The sequence below is a fragment of the Oncorhynchus mykiss genome, chromosome 2 (assembly GCF_057628025.1).
Source record: "Oncorhynchus mykiss isolate SJ-2025 chromosome 2, ASM5762802v1, whole genome shotgun sequence".
Taxonomy (NCBI): domain Eukaryota; kingdom Metazoa; phylum Chordata; class Actinopteri; order Salmoniformes; family Salmonidae; genus Oncorhynchus; species Oncorhynchus mykiss.
The window spans coordinates 56,805,397-56,828,637 of NC_143023.1; the positions used below are offsets into that span (position 1 = coordinate 56,805,397).

The 23,241-nt window shown below is 44.0% G+C and overlaps 1 protein-coding gene across 50 annotated transcripts in view; it reads left to right on the forward strand.

Annotated features, from left to right (window-relative positions):
- Positions 1–23,241, forward strand: part of LOC110492194 (pleckstrin homology domain-containing family A member 7) — a 155,431-nt gene that overhangs the window by 49,663 nt on the left and 82,527 nt on the right. For 4 of the 50 annotated variants that reach the window (XM_090203072.1, XM_090203090.1, XM_090203083.1 and 1 more), the window contains exon 1: positions 21,440–21,517. The exons of 41 other annotated variants lie outside the window; for them this stretch is intronic. The gene's annotated coding sequence lies outside the window, so the exon portion shown is untranslated. Of the gene's footprint in view, positions 1–21,395; positions 21,518–23,241 lie in introns of those variants that run through there. 5 more of the 50 variants (XM_090203059.1, XM_090203057.1, XM_090203031.1 and 2 more) reach the window with 3 other exon arrangements.

Consider the following 23,241-nt stretch of genomic DNA (forward strand, 5'->3'; position numbering starts at 1 on the left):
TTCTTCAATAGGAGAGAGAAAATGTCTGCTCCAAGCTGTTGCGCATGCAAAACGCTGCTGGCACCCAGCCATACAATAACGCAATGTGATCTTTCTCGCTCATTTTTCAAAATAAAAGCCCGAAACTATGTCTAAAGACTGTTCACAACATGTGGAAGCCATAGGAAAAGGAATATCCCTTTTAAATGGAGCGAAGGCAGGCAATGGAACAGAGAGCTTTCAGGAAAGACAGCACTTCCGGGTTGGATTTTCCTCAGCCTTTCACCTGCAATATCAGTTATGTTATACTCACAGACAATATTTTGACAGTTTTGGAAACTTTAGAGTTTTCTATCCTAATATAACAATTCTATGCATATTCCAGATTCTGGGCCTGAGAAATAGGCAGTTTCATTTGGGTACGTTTTTTTCATCCAAACATCAAAATACTGCCCTCTACACTCAATAGGTTAAGAGACTCAACAATGATTTTTCACTGTCCTTGTTTCAATAATGTTGTTGCCTTGATTTTTTTGTGTCTCTGGATTCACAGACATCCAAATATCACCTATGTACACTACCTTTCAAAGTTTGGAGTCACTTAGAAATGTCCTTGTTTTTTTAAAGAAAAGCAAAAAAAAATTTGTCCATTTAAAATAACATAAAATTGATCAGAAATACAGTGTAGACATTGTTAATGTTGTAAATGACTATTGTAGCTGGAAACGGCATATTTATGGAATATCTACATAGGCATACAGAGGCCCATTATCAGCAACCATCACTCCTGTGTTCCAATGTCACGTTGTGTTAGCTAATCCAAGTTTATCATTTTAAAAAGGCTAATTGATCATTAGAAAACCCTTTGCAATTATGTTAGTACAGCTGGAAACTGTTCTTTTTAAAGAAGCAATAAAACTGGCCAGTTGAGGACTTGTGAGGTGTCTGCTCTTAACTGACTTGCATAGTTAAATATTTAAAAAAATTAAAAGTAGTTTTTCATTATGTAATCTGATGACAATATTTATGGTAACGTAACTGATTTTGTTAGGTTTTTTTGTAATCAGATTACATGTAATCAGTTACTCCCCAAAACTGTATATATTGTTGGATATAGTGGCTATACATAGTGTACAAAACACTAGGAACAGTTTACTAATATTGAGTTGCACCCCCTTTTGCCCTCAGAACAGACTAAATTCCTCGGGGCATGGACTGTACAAGGTGTCAAGAGTTCAACAGGGATGCTGGCCCATGATGACTCCAATGCATCCCAAGTTGGCTGGACGTCCTTTGGGTAGTTGACCATTGTTGAGACAGACGGGAAACTGTTGACCATGAAAAACCCAGCAGTGTTGCAGTTCTTGACACACTCAAACTGGTGTGCCTGGCACCTACTACCATACCCACTTCAAGGGCACTTAAATACTGTATGTTGTCTTGCCCATCCCCCCTCCGAATGAGACATACACAATCCATGTCTCAATTGTCTCAAGGCTTAAAAATCCCCCTTTTAACCTGTCTCTTCCCCTTCATCTACACGGATTGAAGTGGAATTAACAGGTGACATCAATAAGGGATCATATCTTTCACCTGGATTCACCTGGTCAGCCGCATGGAAAGTGTTCCCAATGTTTTGCTCTCTCGGTGTATTGTTCATAGAACTCTGCTATTGTTGGGTGGCATTGCTGGTGGTTGATGACTGAGCTCAGACTACTAGGTCAGTCACCCCTTTAGGTCACTGGGCTGAGTAGTTCAGTCCGTAGAGCAAAACCAGGAAATAGCCTTGAGCACCAACCAACCACCAAGCTCGATCAACTCCCAATCATTAATTCTCTCTGGGGTAGTGTACCAAATGGCACCCTATTTCCTATATAGAGCACTATTCTTTTTATTTTTTATTTTTTTACCATGTATGGAATGCATGAAGTGCACTATTTAGGGAATAGGATGCCGTTTGCAAGGTTTACGGCCTCATTGGTAGCAATCTGACTCACATCTTGAACACAATACGACAGATCAGGGATGGGGAACTGGAACTTTTGTAGGCCGTGGATAAATCCGTGGATCAACCCCCCCCCTCCCTCCCCCCTTTGGCAAAATGAGTAGGATTGCAGCTAACTTGTTTAAAATGTATATTTTTTTCTCTACACCTCATGGCAAAATGTGTAGAATTGCAAGAAATTAATATAGAATTGCAGTGAACATTATATATTTTTTCTCTCCACTCTCAAGAGGGGGGGCCACTAAAATGTTTTGCTTCCAACATTTCACTTAGGCCCTCCAAAAGATGAGGGCCGGCTCTGACTGCATGTGTGGATACGGATGTGGGTACGGATGTGGGTACGGATGTGGGTACACAGACGTGCAAACCATTGCAGCCCCTTATGATGAGTTCAGATTTGAACCGGGACCTGGCTGACCTGGTTTAATCATTTCCTCACCTGTCAATTAAATGCATCGTGACACCGATAGCCTCCACCCCTTCTCGGCTCTCTCTGTTTACATTGAGATGACACGGTGTCACTGGCTGTTTGAGGAAGCACTTAGGGAAACGTCTGTCATTTGGATGCCTAATCCTTAGACTGAAGAGCCCCATTTCAGGCACGGTGAGTGTATTTTAAGTGCACACTAATCAAGAAGGTTGTGTGTGATTTGTGTATTTGGTGTGTTGCGTTTTGTATTCTTAAGTATGGCGTAGTGTGTTCATGCCTATTATTGTGTGTGTGTCTGCTAACTTTTTGTATGTATCTGTACAAGTAGTTTTTGTATCAGGCATTACTCCAGCAGCGTTTGTGCTGTCAGCAGCCCAATGGTCTCAGCAGTGTAAATGGATTGGTCTTGATGTCACAGCAGGGGTGTGGATGGAGCAGATTGTCTGGGAGCCTATGCTCATCCCTCTGTCACAAGCATATACACACACACACACACACACACACCTTAACACATGCAGTACAGGAGTAACCAGAAAGCCAGGGGATCACCCTATCCATTCACCATCTCTCATGTCTGAACCACAAAGTTGCAGTGATAACCTGGTATTCTCGCCTCCTTGCTCCCGTTTTGAAATGGGCAACGTGCGTCTTGAATGAGGTCTAGAACTCCAGAACCAAGTCTATTACCACGGTACTGGTGTGATTTTTAGAGCATTTAAGGGGTTTTGTTGGGCTCTGCTATTGAATGTATTCCTCTTGGTTGGAAATGTGAGTTTGGTTCCAGACAGTTACTGATGCTGTGCTCTTTGCCAATGTCTCTCTGAGAGAACCAGCCTGGCAAAAAACTTAGCAAACGGAAATCTCTTGTGACAGATTTGGTTCTAGGTGTGGAGATTACGAGACTTTGTAAGTGCTCCATTTTGTCAGTCAGACTTTCAGTCAGTTTCCCTTGTCACAGCAATGTGAAACTAGTTGTATGCCCAGCTTTTGCTGATTAAGTGTCTTGTTTCGACACGTTGAGTGATGGGAGAAAAAAAAATCTATAGTTTCATATTGCAATATTATTTTTGGACAATATTATAACGATATTATCTGCCAACTGACCAGTACAATTGAAACCGGGGTTCAGCACACTCCAGTATGCCAGAGGCCATCGAAGGTGAGCGGTTGCCCATGCAGATCTGTTACGACGCTGAACTGCAGTCAGGTTAAAGACCCTGGTGAGGATGAAAAGCACGTAGATGAGCTTCCCTGAGATGGTTTCTGACAGTTTGTGCCGAGATCCTTCGTTTGTGCAAACCCACAGTTTCATCAGCTGTCCAGGTGGCTGGTCTCAGACGATCCCGCAGGTTAAGAAGGCGGATGTGGAGTTCCTGGGCTGATGTGGTTAAATGTGATCTTTTATTTCAGCTCATGAAACATTGTACCAACACTATACATGTGTGTGTTTATATTTTTGTTTAGTACAAATTTTTAGCTACTGTAGGTAGCATTAGCTAGCACTAGTTGGCGGTGACTGCACCTTGCGCTAGTTGGCGGTGCCTGCACCTTACGCTAGTTGGCGGTGCCTGCACCTTGCGCTAGTTGGCGGTGCCTGTACCTTGCGCTAGCTGGCGGTGCCTGCACCTTGCGCTAGTTGGGGGTGTACTTAAGTAAAAATACCCCAGAAAAATACTTAAGTAGTACTTTAAAGTATCTGTACTTTACTATTTATATTTTTGACAAATTTTACTTAACTCCATTCCTAAAGTACTTTTTACACCATACATTTCCCCTGACACCCAAACATACTCATTACATTTCGAATGCTTAGCAGAACAGAAAATGGACCATTTCACACACTTATCAAGAGAACATCCCTGGTCATCCCTACTGCATCTGATCTGGCGGACTCACTACTATCTGTACATTTTGAATTTGAAATGAATCATACTTTTGATACTTGAGTATATTTAAAACCAAATACTTTTACTCAAGTAGTATTTTACTGGGCGACTTTCACTTTTACTTGAGTTGTTTTCTATTAAGGTATCTTTTACTATTACTCAAGTAGGACACTTGGGTACTTTTTCCACCACTGCTAGTAGGCTGTACCTGAGTTAGTTGCCAAAACGCCGGTATTTTTAATCCTATAACAGTAGCTTGTTTTCCATACTTTTAAATAGTGAGCCAACATGTTTCAGCACTTTAACTTCCCCGACTGACCAAAACTCGCTCACTGATGCTCTCTCGTCTCTCTGCAGCAGACAAATAGTAAGCAATTTGTTTAGAACACAAAATCTCAATAAAATCGTAATATTGAATTGCAATACAAATGGAATCGTGAAAAATCTCAGTGCGTATCGTACCTGGCGATTCCCAAACCACCACGTTGTGTGTGGCACCACTAACATTTTCAATCTCCTACATCGTAACTCGAGCCAATGTTGACGATACTCGTTAAAAATGTAATTCCATAGAAGGAAGATGACGACATTTAAACCGGGGACCCCCCCCCCCCCAAAAAAAGTCCTGAAAGCTGTTGTGACTGACCACGAATGTAATCTGTTGTACCAGGCTTCAGTTTCATTATGTCGTCTGTGCCATGTTACGCTGGGATTGAGAGGATCAGAGATGATCTAATACACTGACCCAGCTGTGGCATGTTATTCCTCCTCCATCTCCTCTTTTTCCCTCCCATCTCAGTCTCAGTGTGTTTGGATGGTTTTTTCTGCATTGCCTGTTAAGACATTTTTTTTAAATTAGATGCCCAGTGCACACCATCCGAATGGTGCTGCGTTTTCGTTCTCTGTATCTTCTCGCATGGACTTTGCTGCTTCAGCAAATCCGCTGAAGAAGCAAAACCAACAGAGCTGGATTTTTTTTTTAAAGGACCAGAAGCCTGTGATCTATTCCGTTAGCTACGGAGGTGCGGACGCAAGATGCTTACCAACTGTGTGTGGAGTATGTGCTCCTGCGTGGGTCTCAGGCCAATCAGGTAGGACCCAGAGAATGCCCCATGTAGCTTTAATACATACCATTTAGCAGACTCTTTTATCTGCCTGACATTAGTGAGTGCATACGTGGTCGTATGGGTGGCTCCAGCAGGAATTGTACCCATGACCCTGGCGTTCCTAGTGCCATGCTCTACCACCTGTGCTGTTTTACATGGAAGTTGTTATTTGAGTCGAGAGCCAAAATGCCTGTTTCTGTGCCATGGATCCTGTGAGCTGTGGATGTGGCCAGTTGTACTGTTGGGAAAGGTTTGTAGTGACGTTTCCAGGGCACATGTAGATGCTGGGATGAGCTACGTTTAGCTAGCGTGTGTAGTAGCCTTTGATGGTATCCTGATTTTTCATACCTTTCATACCGACCTTGTGCAATCCCGGGATATACCGGCACTGAACACAAGGGGAGCTATTTTCAAACTCCACTGAGCCTCTGTAATCCGAAGGTTATCAATACTTAACAACACTATCAACAAGGCAGGTCCTACAGGCCCTAGTTTTGCCGCACCTTGATTCGTGTGGTCAGGTACCACAAAAAAAGGAGTGGGCAGCACGGCTGGCCCTTGGAGGTACACAGAGAGCTAATATTAATAATATGCATGTCAATCTCTCCTGGCTGAAGGAGCGTGACTTCATCACTACTGGTATTTATGAGAGGTATTGACATGTTGAATGCACCGAGCTGTCTGTCTGAACTACTGGAACACAGGTCACCCATCCATACACCACAAGACATGCCACAAGGGGTCTCTTCGCAGTCCACAAGTCCAGAACACACTATGGGAGGCGCACAGTACTATATATTGCCATGACTACATGGAATTCTATTCCACATCAAGTAACTGATGCAAGCAGTAAAATTTGATTTAAATAAAACACCTTATGGAACAGTGGGGACTGTGAAGCAACACAAACATAGGCGCAGACACACGCATGCACACACACACGATAACATACACACTATACATACACAAGGATTTAGTACTGTAGATATGTGGTGGAGTAGGGGCATGAGGGCACACAGTGTGTTGTGAATGTACAGTAATGTAATGTTTTTTACAATTGTATAAACTGCCTTAATTTTGCTGGACCCCAGGAAGAATACTGCTGCCTTGGCAGGAGCTAATGGGGATCCATAATAAATACAAAAACAAAAATATTCAAATGTGTGAAATAGTTTCAACAGTATTGATAGTATTGAAAAAAAACAATCCTGTGGCTATTTCCAAATACCCCGGTATACAGTGCCTTAGGAGACTATTCAGACCCCTTGACTTTTTCCACATTTTGTTACGTTACAGATGTGTTCTAAAATTGATTAAATAAAAATAAATCCTCAACAATCTGCACACAATACACAATACACAATAATGAAAACGAAAACAGGTTTTTAGACCACCACCACCACGGGGAAATAGACCGGGCATACTGGCATTTGTCAATAGGAGTGGGACAAGCTCATGTGATCAGATGGGAGGGTGGGAGAAGAGAGCGAGATAGTTTTAAGCCCTTTAACTGTAACATGATTTAGGCTGGTGTGTGTGTGGTTGGTCAGTTGGCTGCAGCAGAAACGCTGGCACCCAGGCAATTGTGTTCGACACTGCCGTCCCAACCTAATTTTTCAAACGAGACAGTCTAAACAAATCCTTCCAATGCATTCTTACTCAACCCACACTAGAAACTGGATCCGAGACATACTCCCTCTATCCCAACCCAGTAGACATGGTAAATCAGGAGTAGGCCGGAACACAAAAAATACATTCTCCTCAAGGGGCTCTGTGGGTAGCCTGGATTTGCCCGCTCGCATATTTGGGAATAATGTGCCTTTGTATGCAGACATTCTGATTCTCCACGGGTGGTGCTAACAATGACAACGGCTCGTCTCTGCTCCACATTTTCCACTGTCTGGCTAGCAATTTGTCTTACATCGTTTTCATTAAAAACACTGATTAATTGGACTTGGAGTTATGAAGTGAACGAGCGCAGTCATTTGCGGCAAAGCAATGAGCACACTCTGATCTGATTGGTTAAGTTCGAGGGGGGGAAGCTGTTTTTTTTTTAAAATCACATTGAAGATTAGTGTGTATATAACTTTATTGCCTAAACAAAAAAGCATATTCTGGTGTTTTTTATGTTGTACTTGTAATGGTTACAGGGGGATGCTGCCCGATCATTTAAAAAAAAAAACATTTGTAACAGGGTGCCATTTTTTTATTTGCTTTTTTTAAATTGAAAGAATAACAAGACCATGATTATTGGACGCCTGGTGTAAAGTGTGTGTACGTGTACTTGTGCTTTTGCGTGATGGGCTGCGGGTGTGTATGCAGTGGCATACGCCACTGCTTATATTTTATTTGGCAGATCTTAAATAGTTAAGTTCTCCAGCTCAGGACTCCAGCTATCTATTACCAAGAAGCACGATCAAGCTTCTTGGTTACAGCAGAGACAATCAATCACCTGCTAGATTAAAAGCCCTGCTGCCTAAATTTGTTTTGAGCATATACACTGCTCAAAAAAATAAAGGGAACACTTAAACAACACAATGTAACTCCAAGTTAATCACACTTCTGTGAAATCAAACTGTCCACTTAGGAAGCAACACTGATTGACACTAAATTTCACATGGTGTTGTGCAAATGGAATAGACAACAGGTGGAAATTATAGGCAATTAGCAAGGCACCCCCAATAAAGGAGTGGTTCTGCAGGTGGTGACCACAGACCACTTCTCAGTTCCTATGCTTCCTGGCTGATGTTTTGGTCACTTTTGAATGCTGGCGGTGCTTTCACTCTAGTGGTAGCATGAGACGGAGTCTACAACCCACACAAGTGGCTCAGGTAGTGCAGCTCATCCAGGATGGCACATCAATGCGAGCTGTGGCAAGGTTTGTTGTCTGTCAGCGTAATGTCCAGAGCATGGAGGCGCTACCAGGAGACACGCCAGTACATCAGGAGACGTGGAGGAGGCCGTAGGAGGGCAACAACCCAGCAGCAGGACCGCTACCTCCGCCTTTGTGCAAGGAGGAGCAGGAGGAGCACTGCCAGAGCCCTGCAAAATGACCTCCAGCAGGCCAAAAATGTGCATGTGTCTGCTCAAACGGTCAGAAACAGACTCTATGAGGGTGGTATGAGGGCCCGACGTCCACAGGTGGGGGTTGTGCTTACAGCCCAACACCGTGCAGGACGTTTTGGCATTTGCCAGAGAACACCAAGATTGGCAAATTCCCCACTGGCACCCTGTGCTCTTCACAGATGAAAGCAGGTTCACACTGAGCACGTGACAGACGTGACAGAGTCTGGAGACGCCGTGGAGAACGTTCTGCTGCCTGCAACATCCTCCAGCATGACCGGTTTGGCACAGCCCTCCATGTGCTCGCCAGAGGTAGCCTGACTGCCATTAGGTACCGAGATGAGATCCTCAGACCCCTTTTGAGACTATATGCTGGTGCGGTTGGCCCTGGGTTCCTCCTAATGAAAGACACTGCTAGACTTCATGTGGCTGGAGTGTGTCAGCAGTTCCTGCAAGAGGAAGGCATTGATGCTATGGACTGGCCCGCCCGTTCCCCAGACCTGAATCCAATTGAGCACATCTGGGACATCATGTCTCGCTCCATCCACCAACGCCACGTTGCACCACAGACTGTCCAGGAGTTGGCGGATGCTTTAGTCCAGGTCTGGGAGGAGATCCCTCAGGAGACCATCCGCCACCTCATCAGGAGCATGCCCAGGCATTGTAGAGAGGTCATACAGGCACGTGGAGGCCACACACACTACTGAGCCTCATTTTGACTTGTTTTAAGGACATTACATCAAAGTTGGATCAGCCTGTAGTGTGGTTTTTCACTTTAATTTTGAGTGTGACTCCAAATCCCGACCTCCATGGGTTGATACATTTTGATTTCCATTGGTAATTTTTGTGTGATTTTGTTGTCAGCACATTCAACTATGTAAAGAAAAATGTATTTAATGATTATATTTCATTCATTCAGATCTAGGATGTGTTATTTTAGTGTTCCCTTTATTTTTTTGAGCAGTGTATATATTTATTTATTTTTTCCCTTCAAATAAACAAATCAAGATATATTGTATATTTGAGATTCTTCAAAGCAGCCAACCTTTGCCTTGATGACAGCTTTGCACACTCTTGGCATTATGTCAACCAGCTTCACCTGGAATGCTTTTCCAACAGCCTTGAAGGAGTTCCCACAAATGCTGAGCACTTGTTGGCTGCTTTTCCTTCACTCTGCGGTTCAACTCATCCCAAACCATCTCAATTGGGTTGAGGTCGGGGGATTATGGAGGCCAGGTCAACTGATGCAGCACTCCATCACTCTCCTTCTTGGTCAAATAGCCCTTACACAGCTTGGAGGTGTGTTGGGTCATTGTCCTGTTGAAAAACAAATGATAGTAACACTAAGCACAAACCAGATGGGATGGCGTATCACTGCAGAATGCAGGGGTAGCCATGCTGGTTAAGTCTGCTTTGAATTCTAAATAATTCACTGATGACGGTTCACCAGCAAAGTACCATCACACTTCCTCCTCCATGCTTCACGGTGGGAACCACACATGCTGAAATCATCCTTTGTCCACCTAGTCTGTCTCACAAAGACACAGCGGTTGGAACCAAAAATCTAATTTGGACTCATCAGACCAAAGGACAGATTTCCACCAGTCTAATGTCCATTGCTTGTGTTTCTTGGCCCAAGCAAGTCTCTTCCTCTTATCGATGTCCTTTAGTAGTGGTTTCTTTGCAGCAATTCGACCATGACGGCCTGATTCACGCAGTCTCCTCTGAACAGTTGATGTTGAGATGTGTTTATTACTTGAACTCTGAAGCATTTATTTGGGCTGCAATTTCTGAGGCTGGTAACTCTAATGAACTTTTCCTCTGCAGCAGAGGTAACTCTGGGTCTAGCATTCCTTTGGCGGACTGATGGACTGTCGTTTCTCTTTGCTTATTTGAGCTGTTCTTGCCATAATATGGACTTAGTCCTATTTCGTAAAGGACCATCTTGTGTATACCCACCCCTACCTTGTAACAACACAACTTAATGCTCAAACGCATTAAGAAGGAAAGAAATTCCACAAATGAACTTTTAAGGCACACCTGTTTAACTGAAATGCATTCCAGGTGACTACATCATGAAACTGGTTGAGAGAATGCCAAGAGAGTGCAAAGCTTTCATCAAGGCAAAGTGTGGCTACTTTGAAGAATCTCAAATATAAAATATATTTTGATTTGTTAAATTTTTTTTTGCTTACTACTTGATTCCACATGTGTTATTACATAGTTTTGATGTTTTCACTATTATTCTACAATGTAGAAAATCGTAAAAACATTATTTTCCAATTTTGTGATTACGATCTTATCTTATCGCAGGAGGTCCCCAATGGGCTCTGGAGAGGTGAAGGTTTAGTCATGCGTTTTCCCAAAACATGACCGGCCAAGCCGCGCTTAACAACTGCTCGCTTAACCTGGCAGCCAGCCACACCAATGTGTCAGAGGAAACACCGTTCAACTGACGACCGCAGGCGCCTGGCACGCCACAAAGAGTCGCTAGAGTGCGTTGAGCCAAGTAAATCCCCCCCGGCCAAACCCTCCCCTAACCCAGATGACGCTGGGCAAATTGTGCACCGCAATATGAGACTTCCGCTCCCTGTCACACTTGGGAGGCCTGCGAGATACTGCTTTTGATTGCAGAAAGATAGGCCTAGTGCAAACCATTGCTTGCAGCAGCTCTACTGCACTGTGATATCGCAAAGAATTTTAATTTTACTTGTTGTTTTAACGGAAAACAACAAAAACTTTAAGAAAATGTGTCCACTTGTCACATCCCTAACACACATACATCCATCCTCAGGAGACTGTGCTGTTTCTCAGTATAAGCCCAAGCGTTCTCTCTGCTGCTGATTCTCCCTGTGTGACTTATGACTCATATGCAGTCAGGTGGGAACAATAGCAGCAGCCAAGCACACATCCCCAAGCAGGGAGGTAGACACATGCATCAAATTTAGACGTTGTCTCTTTTCCCTCTCTGTCCCACGGTGCACATCCGCTCCCTACCAGGGATCTCCACATCGGTCCTCTGTCATGTCCACAACCATGACAATAGCTCAGCTTTAGTTTCATGGGGGCAGTTTGGGTCACTGTGCAAAGTGGTGGTAAAAACAGCAAGGTTGGTTGGTTGGTAATTGCCACGGACCTCACAAAACAATATTTTCCGCGATACTTAGGTGCCGATACGATATGTATTGCGACTATCACGACCCTGCTAGAACATAACGTTCTGAAGACCACATGCTTCTTAGCTCTGTGAAAGTGTGGTTGTCCTATGGATATTTTGCGTACAACCTTCTCACAATGTTGCAGGATACTCAGCTAGCAAATCATGTTCTGAGAACCCCATGTTTCTTTGGCGGGAAATTCAGTACATAACGTTTCCTAATGGTTTTATTTATGTAGTGCTTGATTGATAGTGGCACAAGACTTTGCCAAGGAGCAGACCTTTTGTAATGAGTTGAAACCTAGCCCTGACCTTCTCAGTACTAACACTCTAAATGCCAGCCCGTTCCTCTATGGCCATTACCTCATGTGTTGACATGATGCGACAACTGGACACCAGGGTTAGGGTAAACTCCTTTTTCAATTCAGTTAATTCAGAAAGTAAACTGTAATTCAAATGTTCCTCAATGCTTTTCTACAAGGAAAAATAAATATAACTGGAATTCGATTTTCTTTTTTCTCCTGTGTAGCCTGGGAGTCTGGATGGGTAACTCAACTTTCCAGTCTGAAACTTAGGCACAGCTTGATAACAGATCTTAGGTCAGTCTAGGTGCACTATTGTTGTCCTGTCCTCCAATGCTCTCGCACTAGCCTTAGGGCAGTTCAATCTCCACTGACTGGTCATGGGTCAGTTTAGATGCTTTGCCACCTGCTACGCCAGCTTTAAACAACCAGCAAGGACTGAATGTCTGTGTGTATATATGAATGGGACAGAGATACCATGCTGCTTCCCAAATGGCACCCTATTCCCTTTTGTGGTGCACTACTTTTGAACAGGGCCCATAGGGAAAAGGAGTAGGGTGCCATTTGAGATGCTGCTTAGTAGTGTTGGTGGTAGTTTGAAAGTGAGTGCTGTTTTAAAAAAAATAGTAATTCTAGCAATATAGCCACCTTTTGGAGGAGATTGATGCCGTAAATGAGCCCCGAAAAATGTAAAGCCGTTTCAGACCTACTGAAAAGCGCTATGCACATACAAGCCGTGATCCTTCATTTACATACTGTATAGATATGAGCTCTCGCTAGGCAACATTTTGAATGCAGCGTGTGATGACTTCATTTAACTGTCAGAGCAGTATGGAGGAGCTGTGTCAGGAACGTTGATATGCCACGTTTGTTTAGTTGATTAGTTTTAATGCTTCCTCAAAGCAGCGCACTTGGATGTCATCTCCTCTGAGAAATGCCCCCCCCCCCACCTTCTCTCAACTGTTATTGCTGAGTATAATAAGGCTGGTAATTGCCAGGGACCTCATAAAACGATACTATCACGATACTTCGGTGCTGATGCGTATTGCAATTCTTATGACCCAGCTAGCACATAATGTTCTGAGAAGCGTATGTTTCTTAGAGCTTGGTGAGAGCGTGCGTGGCGGTCCAATGGTTATTTTTACATACAACCTCCCCTTCAGCGTTGTCTCTAGACTGAAAACCCTGCTCTCCAGTCAGCGGGAGGCCAAGCCAGTCCGCCGGTCTAGAACTGTTTTATTCCGTGTTTATACAGTGGACTCAGACCTGTTTGGAGGAAGCAGAGCATATGTACTAGTAAACACTTTTACCTTTCTCACTAAAAGGGCACTTTTCAATATCACTGCTCCCCGAGCTCTTGTTTATTATAATCGATGACATAAAAATAAAAAAATGTGTGTCCATCCGTATGTACGGCCACATCACCGATCGCCATGGCAACAAGTGTCCCAGAGCAGCCTTTTGGAGAGGAGGAAAACAAAAAGCCACGGCTGGCCCCATGGCGTCGCCGATGGCAAATGAGACGAAGGACTCACTCCAGCTGTCGTATATAGGGTGATTGGCGAAAAGGCTTTGCTTTTTTTTTTTTTTTTTTTAGCTTTTCTGCGACGGTGGCTGTGGCATATTTTCCCGGGCCCCAATCAAGACAGAGCTGCGTCTCAAAGGGCACCCTATTTCCTATATAGTGCACTTCTTTTGACCTCTGCGTTTTGGGCCCCGGTAGGAAGTACTGCTCTATATATAGGTAATAGGGTGCCATTTGGGCCACTGATTGAGCATCTCATCAGGGCTGGAGAATCACAATCCGCCAGCATCTCTCTGCACAGCTGCAATTAACTCAGAGCGTTGCCCCCTGTCTTTCTGAGAGGGAGGGAGGGGGGACGCTAAGGGGAACGGGGAAAGGATAGGAGAGGGGTGAAGGAGGGGGAGGAAGAGAAGCATCGGATGGGAATGAAAGAAGGGAAGATGGAGGGAGAGGGAAAGCAAATGATAGTCAAGTGCAGGGGTGTCAAAGTCAAATGGACGGAGGGCCAAATAAAAAAATCAGCTACAAGACGAGGGCCGGACTGTTCGAATGTTCATTGAAAAATTTTTAAATGACGCATATAGTCTAGTGAACCTAATTGAACCTACTGAAAACCTAACAAATATATTACAATATGATCAGATAAATAAAGCAATATTTTCTTATGGCTCTGTCAGTAATCTTTAATTTTCAACAGACACAAAAGACAAATTTCCTTTATATAAATATCCCCATAACATGAACATTAAATGAAAGAAACCGGTATTCAAGGCACCATCAGTAGACTATATTTTCTATTTTAGCAAAAGTGGGCTAAATTTACTTCAAAGAAAAAACAATAATAGCAATTTTCTATCATCCACTCAACTGAAATATTTTTAAAATATAATTGGATTGAAATACAAAAAAATAAAGTGCAAAAATCTATTAATCAAAAACAACACTTTGTTTAAGGAGAAGTAACATGCAGTGAAAACAAATATTAAATTTTAACTTTTAAACTTGAACTGAGTAAAAACTCTAAATATGTGATTGCACAGTAATGTTCACTTGTTTGAGGTTGAGGGTGATACTTGGTGGTGTCCCATCTTTTCCACAAGTTCATCAATGTTCGGGGTAAGGCTCTGAGCTGAAGAAATCCTCAGAATTGAGTGGAGGTGTTCAGCAGTAAGTCGACTTCTGTGTGATGTTTTGTTCAGGTTCATCAAAGAAAACAGTTGTTCACACAGGTATGTGCTGCCAAACATAGACAACGTTTGAGCAGCCTGGATGCGCAGCTGGGGCATTGTGCCGGGGAGGAAACGGGCGAACTCCGCAGCACCCACTGCCGCATATTTTGCCCTCAGTGCATCATTGCATTGGAGGTCAATCAACTCCATTTGGAGGTTTGGTGGTGAGCTTTCCACGTCAACAGCAAATGGGTTACCGAGCAGTTCCAACCTGCTTTTTTGTGCTTCAAAGTCAGCAAATCGGCGTCGAAAGTCAGCGGCAAGCATACCTATTTTATCAGCCAACTGTGTGCTCGGGAACGCACTGGTAGAGAGCTTCTCTTTCATGGTCTGGCAGCTGGGAAAGTGGCTCAAATTTTCTTTCCGCATCTGCGTCTCCCACAGAGTCAGTTTGGTTTTAAATGCCTTCACTGTACTGTACATATCAGAGATGACACGATCCCGACCCTGCAGCTGCAAGTTTATTGCATTCAGATGACTCGTAATGTCACACAGAAAAGCCATTTCACACAGAAACATTTCGTCTCGGAGTTGTGTTGTGTCTTTCCCTTTGCTGTCCAAGAACAGACAAATCTCCTCACGAAGCTCGAAACATCTTTGAAGCACCTTTCCCTGGCTTAGCCATCGCACCTCTGTGTGATAAGGCAAATCACCATGCTCCGTTTCTAACTCCGTCAGAAATGCCTTGAACTGGCGGTGATTCAAACCTTTGGCTCTGATAAAGTTAACTGTGCGCGTGATGATGCTCATTACATGCTCCATTTTCAAGGCTTTACCGCACAACGCTTCCTGGTGTATGATACAATGATAAGCTGTCAGCTCACCTGTCGCGTTTTCCTCTTGCATCTTTTCCCGTATCTTCGCCACCAGTCCGCTCCTGTGTCCACACATCGCAGGTGCTCCGTCGGTTGTCAAACCCACGAGTTTTTCCCAAGGCAGCTCCATCTCATTTACACATCTTGACACCTCTTCATACAAATCATGCCCCGTAGTTGTGCCATGCATAGGACGTAAAGCCAAAAACTCCTCTGTTACGCTTAGGTTGGAGTCCACTCCGCGGATGAAAATTGACAACTGGGCAATGTCAGAAATGTCGGTGCTCTCATCCACAGCCAAGGAATATGCAATAAAATCTTTTCCCTTTTTCACAAGCTGCTCTTTTAGATTGATGGACAACTGGTCTACTCTCTCGGCAATGGTGTTTCTGCTCAGACTCACATTTAAAAAGAGTTGCCTTTTTTCTGGGCAAACTTCGTCACAAACTTTAATCATGCAGTTTTTGATGAAATCCCCCTCCGTAAATGGCCGGGCTGATTTAGCGATCTCTTCTGCCAAAATAAAACTGGCCTTGACAGCAGCCTGGCCTTGTGATTTGGCTTTTTTGAACAGAGCCTGTCGAGATTTGAGGCCTCGTTTTAATTCCTCTGCCTTTTGTAGCCTTTGTTCCATGTCCATATTCTTGTTTTTGTCCGCGTGTTTCGTTTCATAATGTCGTCTCAGATTATACTCTTTCAGTACCGCCACACTTTCTCCACACAGAAGACACACAGGTTTTCCAGCTACCTTCGTGAACATATACTCCGACTCCCACCTTGTTTGAAACCCCCGGTTCTCAGTATCCACCTTCCGTTTTGCCATTTTTGATGGGTATCTGAAAGTTAATTTTACTGTGATGCTGACGACTGCTGTGCCAATAAATATTGAAATGAAGCAGCCTACTGCTCGGTGCGTCACCTTTGCATTGTGGGAAATGTAGTATTGGTGCGTGTAAAAGATCTGCGGGCTGCCGGCTTGCTGCGGGCCGGTTCTAATAATAAATCAAGATCATCCCAGGGGCCGTAAAAAACCTTCTTGCGGGCCGGACGTGGCCCGCGGGCCTTGACTCTGACATATGTGGTCAAGTGGATCGAGAGAGGGTTGAGGGGGGAGATAGGGAATGGCATAAGCGGTAGGGAGAGAGACAGAGAATGGGGTCTTAGACAGGCGTACACAACAAGCAGTCAATCTGGAGAAAGAGACATTGAGAGAGAAAAAGTATCGTCTCACTTTCGAATCAATATGTATCATGTCAAACCATGGACGAGACAGAGCCCACTTTCTTTTTGGGGGGGGGGGGGGGGGACGACAAACGATTTGATGAATCTCTTTCCTGGATAATCTTGTCATCTTGATGACCTGCAGGTGTAGCCTAAAGCATGTCTGATCAACAGAACATGTTTAACCTGACATGCGTCACTGCTATGTTGTAGATAAGCCAGCTAAATTGTGAGCGGTCTAAACAAAGTGTAAACACTACGGTCCAATTGTCACACTGAGATTTTCCCACTGAGCTGTGTGACCGGAGTCAGTTACCCAGGTCCACATTCTCACGTCATTGTGGTGTTTATTGGAATGGGGTGTCCTCATCTCTATTCTGTTTTCACTACATATCAGTGTTTTTTCACTAGGATTGTCCGTCGATGAACAGATGATCTCTGCATGTGTAATTCCTACCGTGAAGCATGGAGGAGGAGGTGTGATGGGATGCTGTATCGCTGCAGAATGCTGTGGTAGCTATACTGGTTAAGTGTGCCTTGAATTCTAAATAAATCACACATACCGTGTCACCAGCAAAGCACCCCCACATCATCTGGTTTGCATTTAGTGTTCCTATCACATGTTTTTCAACAGCACAAGGACCCAACACACCTCAAGGCTGTGTATGGGCTATTTGACCAAGAAGGAGAGTGATGGAGTGCTGTATCAGATGACCTGTCCTCCACAATCACCCGACCTCAACCCTGTTGAGATGGTTTGGGATGAGCTAGACTGCAGAGTGATGGAAAAGCAGCCAACAAGTTCTCAGCATATGTGGGAACTCCTTCCAGACTGCTGGAAAAGCATTCTAGGTGAAGCTGGTTGAGAGAATCCCAAGAGTGTGCAAAGCTATCAAGGCAAAGGATGGCTACATTGAAGAATCTCACTTTTTTTGGTTACTACATGATTCCGTATGTGCTATTTCATAGTTTTGATATCTTCACTATTATTCTACAATGTAGACAATAGTAAAAAATAATGGTGTAGTAGATGTGTCAACTTTTGACTGGTACTGTATGAAAGATTATGTGAAAATCTATGTAAAACTTAATGTGAAATATCATCACATGTGAAGTGTTCCAAAAACACATGGTTTCTCATGTACAAAACATGTGGAAATGTCACATGTGAAGTCGTGATTTTTTTCCCCCGTAAGGGTCGTTCCCATTTTCCATTCAGTCCATCAATTTGATGTATTTATTTATTCTTAATCTCCCTCTTCCCTCTACCTCCTCTCCTCCATCTTTCCCCCACACTCTATCACTTTCTCTCAAACACACCATCTGTCCCCTGTCACTTCCCTGGACCATGAAACTCTGAAAAGACAAGAGAAAAATGTTATCAAGTTATGCAGATGGAAGATGAACAGAACCCTAGTCCTTTATGTAAACTTTCCTCTCTCTCTCTCACACACACACACACACACACACACACACACACACACACACACACACACACACACACACACATGCACACTTTACTCCTGAGATAGCTTCCCCTAATCCTCCCTCCCTCAGTCTCTCATTTGCAGTGAATGCATAACCTGCCGTGTGTAGACTAGACTGGGTTTTGGAGTCGGCGTAGGCTCTTCTCTAACGAGTCTTGATACTGCTCAGTGCTCACCGCACTCATCCCAATCACACAACGCCACAACGCTGTCTCTCTGCCATCAGTGTTTATGCTAATGTGAATATTTGTATTATCTCCAAGTGGGTTTAATGGAAGCGAATCAGGCACAGAAGCAGACTTCCAAAATGGCCGCGTTGATTTGTGCGTGGACAAGGGTCGAACAACCAGCTCTCTAATTTCCATAGCTATCGGAGAAAAGAGTTGTGCTCATCAGTGAACAAGTCCAACTCCAGAGGAAGTTTGAGTGATTGAGGAAACACCTCTTGATGTGAACTTGCTAGCGTGTTGAAGCTAACTTGGTTGATTGAGAAACTCTGCTTAAAGTAATAAAACTTGCCGAACTCATTTTAAGTTAACTTTACCAAGTGTTTTAAGTTAATTTCATCCCATGAAAAACTTAATGTAAGCACAAAGGCTTGACCTTGCTAAAATTTGGCAAGGAGAAATGATCTTGTTAAGTGAACTCAATTAAATGAACAAGATGAGCAAACCATGACCGGGCAATTTTTGTTTTTACTTGAGTAAACTTGACCTATCCTGATACTCACCTCCGTTACCTTGACCTTGTCTGACAACACTGTGTTTTGACACTGACACCCAGAGGGAAGTAGTGGTATAGTGTAAACTATAAATCACTCACACAAATGTTCACGCAATGTTAGCAGGCCTGTAATGTTAGCAGGCCTGTAATGTTAGCAGGCCTCTAATGTTAGCGCTGGAGCTGTAAGACCAGTTGTTTCCCTCTACATCCCAGTCGCACACATACATACACAAGTCGGTTCTCCTCCAATGTATTGCAGTTTAACAATGCGAATATGCAGTAGTACATCCGATTTGAATGCATTTTGGATTGTGCACGTGTTCTGAGACAGTGCCGACAGTTCAACGGAGGGTCAGGTCCAACCTGTTCATTGGAGGAGACGGTTGTCGTCTATTTCAGGCTAGCTACTGCCAAGCCTGGAGACAGCAAGAAAAGTCCAATGGGGTAACTATAGGTTAGGTCCCTGTACCCTCTCAATCCAGACCAAGTTTATAGTCTTCTCTATTCTAGCCAAGTTCCTTCCCGCTTCTTTCTTTCGTCTGTTTGTAATCCACATTGTTTTGGAGACGAGACACACTTATTTTTTTTACCCTTATTTTACCAGGTAAATTGACTGAACACATTCTCATTTACAGCAATGACCTGGGGAATAGTTAAAGGGGAGAGGGGGATAAATGAGCCAATTGGAGGCTGGGGATGATTAGGTGACCATGATGGTACGAGGGCCAGATTGGGAATTTAGCCAGGGCACCGGGGTTAACACACTTCTGCTCTTACGATAAGTGCCATGGGATTTTTAGTGACCACAGAGATTCAGGACACCCATTTAACGTCCCATCTGAATGACTGCACACCACACAGGGCATTTTTCCTCAATCACTGCCCTGGGGCATTGGGATATTTTTTTTTAGACCAGAGGAACGAGTACCTCCTACTGGCCCTCCAACATCTGAGGCATATGTCACAAAGCCAGCTAGACATATTTGGGATTTTCTAAAGATGGCTATCTTCAGTTAGCTTCACAGTCCTATGAAGTTGGATACTGATGAATCACCTGTCATTAGACCGCAGACATACTTATTTGGTCTGTGAGTTTATACATAACCAACAACATTTTGGGGTCACGAGACACCTGGACTTCAGATCTCTTGCTTGTTTTGGTGGCGTCAACACATCGTTGATTAACATATCACACCAGCTAGACAATGGGAGTTGGAATACACAAACCTCTCATTGCAAAATGGCCGCCTCCGTGTCGGCGTGTTCCGCTATCAACAGCATGTTGCACGAGGTTGTCGCATCATAGCCAGCAGGCACTCCATGCCAGGTGTGTCAGTGATGCCTATGCCCCGACTATGCCCGTTATCACTGGCATGTTGTCGATGCCAGGCTGTCACCAGAATTGAGTGCCCCCTTCCCCCTCTCTTGTGCTGGAGATGCCCTTGTTGTTCAGGGCCACGGTGAAACAGGAGAGTGGGGGGGTGGCACTGGTTACAAGCTGGCCAAATAGATCAGGCTGCTGGGTTAGGGTTAGGCTGTGACGTCAAGCCCTCGGCTGAAAGCAATCCCACAAGTTATACTTCCTTTATCGAAAGGACAACAGAGGAGGTAGAGAGGCTTGTTAGTTTGGTATAGAGAAGAATACGGAGGCTTGGGAACATGGCGAGATGAAGGCATACTGTGTGTGTGTACAGTACGTGCATGTGTCTGTGTTTGTGTTTGCGCGCACATTGCTATTGTGGACGAGAGCAGAGCAGAAGACGAATTTCCGTCGTAACAGATGGCCAAATAAAGTTTGAAATTGTGGATTCGTATGAAAGGAACAAACTCACCGTTAGCTTTTCCTGTTCTCGGCAACAAAGGCTTCTTGAAGTCACTGCCAAGACAACCTCATGATATTTATTTGAGGTGAACACCCAAGTACCTCTGAGGGGCCCAGTCCTAAAGGATTTGGAGTTCGCTGCAAAACAAATGCCCAAAAATAGCACCTCAAATATGATATTTCAGAAGAGGCTTGTTACGGAGGATATGGTCAAATGGCCGTATAATGGCGCATGTGTAGCAGTCTAATGGCCCATGCTCATCCTGTGTGGTTAATAACCCTCATTAAAGTGATTTGTGTCGCCAGACACAGAGAGAATTCTACACACAGCCGGCCGACACTGATAAATGGGCCTACTTTCTCCATGTGCCAATACCCATAGCTTTCTCTGACGTTCCCATTCTGGTAGGCATCTGTAGACTTTAGTTTATCTCAATAGATCTGATTTTTGTTTTATGGCATTTCTGCGTGCTCTGTATAAGGGGGACGTGAGACCGTGGTAGTTTGGAGCAAGGCTACGTTGGGTCACTTGCCTCTCAGTGTACTGCCTCTCACAGTCGTACTGGGAAGCCAACGAGGGAGAAAGAGGGAACGAGAGAGCAAGGTGTGGGTCAGATAGTATTCCCCCGCATTCCCTCCTCCCTATGACAGGACCTAGCTACTGGGATAGCACATTAACCTCCCTCTCCCCCTTCCCTCTAAACACAGGAATAGCTCATACACACCCACAGACCAGCAGAGTGAAAGCCGTAGCCATGTGGAAGCAGGTAAAAGAGTCCAGTTTGATTTAACCCTTAACTTTCATTTAACCATTTTAAAAAGCTCTGTGTTTTGTAAGTGCTCACCCTTCCAGCAATCTAGGGATGTAAGTGCTCACCCTTCCAGCAATCTAGGGAGAGTGAGAGGCAGAGAGAGAGGGGGCAAGGTATAACTGAGCTATTGGGATACTGAGGCGACATTGACCGAGGGGGCAATGCACGAGCTATAGTAACTGCCTAGTGGTTCTGGCTCTAGGGAAACAAATGGAAGCAGCTCTGAAACGGCACTAGAACTGTAGTTACTGTCATAGTTCAGCTGAGGTGCTGTTTTTATTTGGAAGCTGTAGCAGCAAGTCACTTTGGTGAGCTTGGGCTTTGCTTGGATATTAGCCTACAATACTGTATATATCTTCAGAGGGTTGTGCAGCTACACAGGCTAATTATTGATCTGTTGCGATGGTACAGCCAGGTGTGCACGTGCTAGCTTTAGCTGGGATTTGATTGAGATTTTAAAGAGATAAAGAGCTAGAGTTCTCATTTAGCTGATAAAAATGTAATTGAGGAAGAGGGAATGGCTTTAGTGAGCTTAACTGTGAAATAAAGTTGACACTTGCTTTACTAGGATGCAGAGTAACCTTATAACTTTTCTTGGAGGTGTGAAGGTTTTATAGTTTTGGTAAATGTTGTACATAGGGCTGTGAAGATAATGGAATTGTGGGTTCATTGTAATGCAAATGGTAATAATGGGGCTACTAACTAACTGTGCTATTTTGTGTTTTTTTTTTTGCAATTGTTTAACTTATTTTGTACATAAGGTTGCTGCTACCGTCTCTTATGACCGAAAATAGCTTCTGGATATCAGAACAGCAATTACTCTCACCTCAAACAAAGATTTCTTTCTTTAATGAGTCTGACGCGAAGGATATACGGTTTCACCGAGTCAGGGCTGAACGACGACATGGATAATATTCATCTGGCTGGGTTTTCCGTGTATCGACAGAACAGCTATGTCTGGTAAGACGAGGGGTGGGGGTGTGCGTCTATTTGTCAATAACAGCTGGTGTGCAAAGTCTAATATTAAGGAAGTCTTCGAGGTATTGCTCGCCTGAGGCAGAGGTACTTCATGATAAGCTGTAGACCACACTATCTACCATGAGTGTTGATCTATATTTTTCGTAGCCGTCTATTTACCATGACAAACCGATGCTGGCACTAAGACCGCACTCAACAAGCTGTATAAGCCATAAGCAAACAAGAAAATGCTCATCCAGGAGCGGTCCTCCTAGTGGCCGGGGACTTTAGTGCAGGCAAACTTAAATCCGCTTTACCTAATTTCTACCAGCATGTCACATGTGCAACCAGAGGGGAAAACAACTCTAGACCACCACAGAGACAGATACTTAAGCTCTTCCTTACCCTCCATTTGGCAAATCTGACCATAATTCTATCCTCCTGATTCCTGCTTTACAACCAAAAACTAAAGCAGGAAGTACCAGTGACTCGCTCAATATGGAAGTGGTTAGATGACGCGGATGCTACGCTACAGGACTGTTTTGCTAGAACAGACTGGAATATGTTCCAGGATTTATCCAATGGCATTGAGGAGTATACCACCTCAGTCACCGGCTTCATCAATAAGTGCATTGATGATGTCGTCCCCACAGTGACCGTACGTATATATCTCAACAAGAAGGCATGGATTACAGGCAGCATCCGCACCGAGCTTCAGGCTA